At 39.2% G+C, this 4628-nt stretch overlaps 1 pseudogene; it reads left to right on the top strand.

The window, feature by feature from the left end:
* The first annotated feature begins 2403 nt into the window (after window positions 1-2403).
* On the top strand, window positions 2404-3094 carry LOC121042602 (ornithine decarboxylase antizyme 2-like; annotated as a pseudogene).
* Window positions 3095-4628: the final 1534 nt, after the last annotated feature.

Genomic DNA, 4628 nt, shown 5'->3' with positions numbered 1-4628 from the left:
TGGGAAAGAGTTCCTAATTTCTCAGAATGTGATACATTTTATCTGTTCTGTCAACTGGAATGTCACTTTTTTACAAACACCACACACATATTTCACTGTAATGAACTTCATTTTATTAAATTCATGGAGGGAAAAAGCACCTTTTAAAACTTAATATAAAATATAATGCCACCTGCTCTAAGCTATTCTAGAGAGGAAAAAGACTTTTGTAGTATCATTATTAAATTGGACGTATGTATTTCAAATAAACTTGGTATACAGTTTAGTGTTTCCTTTGCTTGAAAAGCTTTCTATGTCCCCCTACACCTTGAGCCTTCATCTGACTCATGAACACCGCTTCTGGTGGAAATGCTTTTCTAGCCTTCAGAAGCACAGCCATGTTCTCCCAGTGTTACAGCAGCATCCCAGACTGTTCACACAATGTACACAGGCTGTTTATAAATATTTTTAGTTTCTTTCTCTCTTCATGGATTGTTACATACTTAAAAATAAAAACTGTATCTGTCATTTTTATCAATTCCTTGATGTTTAACGGAGGGACTGGCATGGCATATGTATGTGCTAATAAATACTTGTATGACTTAAGAAACTGAAAACATTATAATAGACCTACTCCATCACACAGTGAAACAAAACCAAACACAGAAAATAATGGTCAACTACTCTAAAGTAGATGGAATATGGACAAGTTGAAATTAGAGAAAATTTTTTCAGAAAAAAAGTGTAAACAAGAATTTTTTAAAGAGTCAGTTCTTTAGTTAAAAAAATTAAATATTTATTTTTGAGAGGGAGAGACAGAGCATGAGCAGCGGAGTGGTAGAGAGAGAGGGAAACACAGAGTCTGAAGCAGCTCAAGGCTGTGGACTGTCAACACAGAGCCTGACACAGGGCTCAAACTCACAGACTGCAAGATCATGACCTGAGCTGAAGTCAGAAGCAACCAACTCACCAAGGTGCCTAAAGAGTCAGTTCTTTAAATAAACTAAGAAACTGGGCCAATATCTAGCAGGGTTTTATTTATTAATTTTATTTTTTGTTGATACACAATTGACATATACTATTCTATTAGTTTTAGGTAAAAAACATAATGATTTGATATATGTGTATATTTTGAAATGATTGCAATTAGTTAACAACCATCACCGCGCATTGTTACATTTTTTTTCTTGTGATGAGAACTTTTTTAGGGATGTTTTTATTTTGTAAATTTTTATTATTGAATTATAGTTGACATGCAGTGATGTGTTAGTTTTAGGTGTACAACACAGTGATTCAACAATTCTATACATTACTCAATGTTCACTATGATAAGGTGAACAGCATAGGGAATATAGTCAATAACATTGTAATGATATTGTATGGTGACAGATGGTGACAACATCTCATGATGTTGAGAACTTTTAAAAATCCGCTCTCCTAGCAACTTTCAAATGTGCAATACAGTACTGTTAACTATAGTCACCAGGCTTCAAATTACATCCCCAGTTCTCATAACTGGAAGTATGTACTTTTCGACCACCTTTACTCATCTCATCTCACCCCTCAATCACCGTCTCGGACAACCATTAATTCTTTGTATCTATGTTTCATTTTATTTCTAAGATTCCACTTATGGGGTGTCTAGATGGCTCAGTCATCAGAACATGAGACTCTTGATCTTGGGGTTCTAAGTTCAAGCCCCACGTTGGGTGAAGAGATTACTTAAAATTTTTTTAAATCTTAAAAAAAGATTCAGTTTTAAGCGACATCATGTGACATTTATCTGTCAGACTTACTTCACTTAACATAATGCTCTCAAGTTTCATCCATGTTGAAACTGGCAGGATTTCCTTCCTTTTTATGGCTGAATATTCATATATATTTATATATTACATTTTCTTTATTCTTCAACTGATGGACATTTAAGTTGTTTCCATGTCTTGGCCATTATAGATAATGTTGAAATGAACATGAGGTTTCAAATATATTTTCAGGTAATGATTTTGTTTCCTTTGGATAAATGCCCAGAAGTGGAATTCCTGGATCTCATGATAGTTCTATTTTTAATTTTTTGAGGAACCTTCATACTACTGCGTTGGTTTATAGTTCCCCCAACAGTACACAAGTGTTCTCTTTTCTCCACATCCTCATCAATGCTTATTTCTTGTCTTTTTGATAATAGCCATTCACACAGATATGAGGCAGTTTTTTTTTTGTTGTTGTTGTTCTTGTTCATTTGTCTTTAGGAGAAACAGAGCAAATAAATAACTTCTTACTAGGAAGATGAGCAAAAGACACAAACAAGTTAGTGTTCCAAAGGCAACAGATAGTTAAGTGCAAAAATGAAAAAGAAAACAAAAATCACCCACACTTCTTAAATCAAGATAGTGTTTGAGTTGGAGAAAGGTATTCACTGTGGCAGAAGGATGACTCTGGGCCAGGGCCTGACAGGGACTTAGTGTGCAGAGATCGCCCAGAACCCAAGACTGTGTGAACCTACACCCACCGTCTCATCCACCTACCCACTCTATGCAGCTACCAACTCCCACCCTGAGCAGAACCACCGAGGATGATAAACACCCAGGACAGTAGTATTCTGCCTTTGAGTAACTGTCCACAGCTCCAGTGCCACAGGCACATTGTTCCAGGGCCTCTGTGGTACTCCTGATGCCCCTCAGCCACTGTCAAAGATCCCAGTGGGTGAAGGGGAGGTAAGGATACATCTCTCTGAGCTATAATGTATAAGGATGAGAAGCGCCATGTGACCCATGGAAAACCTCGCATCGCATCGTCCACTTCCAGTATGAGGTCACCTAGGTGAAAGTCTTCCTGAGATGCAGCCCTGTCCATCCAGAGCCTGTTTGTAGAAATCCCAAATAGATTCTCAGCTGATGGGAACAAAGAAGGATTGTTAGCACTGCCAGAGTTTTCTGAAGAGAAGGTGAAAATGAACTATGTCTTCATGTGCTTCAGGAAGGGCCAGGAAGACAGAGTCCACTCCTGAAGACCTTCAGGGCTTTGAGATTGTGCATCCAGACCATTCCTGAGTTCTCTCTGGGCCATATGTGATGTTCATGGTTTACCCCTGGACCAGAACTTGTCTGATGAGGATTAATGGCCATAGAGGATGTTTTGCCCAAGAGCCACAGTTGGAGGAGAGAAAAAATTAGGCAGCCCTGGGACAATGGAGGGGGTTTCATGATGTCTAGGGAAGGACACTGAGGGGCTCAGAGTGAGGGTTGCCTATTGTGTTCTCTGAGTTGACTAGTTGAAATTGTTTTCCCAAAAAGAACAATATAAATATATTCTTCATATGTAATCACCAATAGTAAATTAAAATGTTTATGAACTGGCATTAGAAGCTTTTTAAACTGCACTGTGTGATGTGCTCTATCTATCCTAGGGGAGTACATTGCCTAGAGGGGGAGGGACTGTCTGGATCCAGAGGCAAAGACTGGAGGATTTGTGGGTAGCACTGTCAAGTTCAGATTCCCCTGCTGTTGGGCTTCCTTATTTTGGTTTTTAAGACTTGCATATTTTCTTTTCTTCCTGTCAACCCAGGGACTCCTGAATATAGGCTTTTCAGCCCCTGGGCTATGTTTTCTATACTTGAGTTTTTCTATATTCCGCCTAAGCTCCTCTGTGTGCATTTGTGTCTGGTCTGGAGAAACCAAGTCTGTCCCCTTCCTTTTTTGCAGCTTAGTGTTATTCTGGCATTTGGTTAGACTGGCTTTATGTGTTTAATGCTATCAATGCATTTTAAATAGGGGCTTTGAAGTTCACTCCCACCACCAGGGCTTTCTTTGGGATGCCTTGGCCTTAAAACACTAGCCAAACTTCCAATTTGTAAATCACAACCAAGAGTTCTTATTCCTGGATGCAGGCCCAGGCCCCAAGGTGTCTCCTTCCTAGGGTCATAAAGAGCAGAGAGGAAGAGGAATAGCAACTCATGGCCAGGGGTTTGTATGATAATCTGTTCTTGGGAACTAGATGCTTCTGCCAGCCTGAGTATAGTGCTGACTTCCCTTCGTCTCTTAACTGGTTCTGAGTAGTGTCTGAGATCCTGCTCCACAGGATTTAGGGGTGGGACTGTGGGTGTACAAGTGGCCTGCCCTTTTCTGTTTTCACTGAACAGCTCATTCTAACAGGGGAAGAAGGGAGAAAGATCCAGATTGGGTGAGGAGGTGAGGGTGTCAGGGAGACAAGTGTTTTGTGTTACTGTTTCAATAAACTGATTTAAAGTTTAAAACAAAAAGATACTGTTTTTATGCTAATTGATCAGATATAATAAAAGTCAATATTCTGTACTAGCAAGAGTGAGTAGAAATTGACATTTTTAAACCCTGCTATAGCTGCATAAATAACTAAATGTTTTCTTATTTTATTCATTAATTTGGAATATATACTGAACACCTAATATGTTGCAGATGCTGTGCAAGGAGTTAGGGATGCAATAATGAACAGACTAGACATTGTCTTGTGCTTATAGCATTCAGTCTATTGAAAGGAATAGATGAATAATAAGAATTACACTTCCGTGCAGTGAGTGACACTTTTGGAGAAGCACAGAAGTTAAAGAGGCCTGAACAGGCGCCTGGATGGCGCAGTCGGTTGAGCGTCCGACTTCAGCCAGGTCACGATCTCTCGGT

The sequence above is a fragment of the Herpailurus yagouaroundi genome, unplaced genomic scaffold, assembly GCF_014898765.1.
Source record: "Herpailurus yagouaroundi ecotype Mexico unplaced genomic scaffold, PumYag 185, whole genome shotgun sequence".
Taxonomy (NCBI): domain Eukaryota; kingdom Metazoa; phylum Chordata; class Mammalia; order Carnivora; family Felidae; genus Herpailurus; species Herpailurus yagouaroundi.
This window is presented reverse-complemented; position numbering and strand designations above follow the sequence as displayed.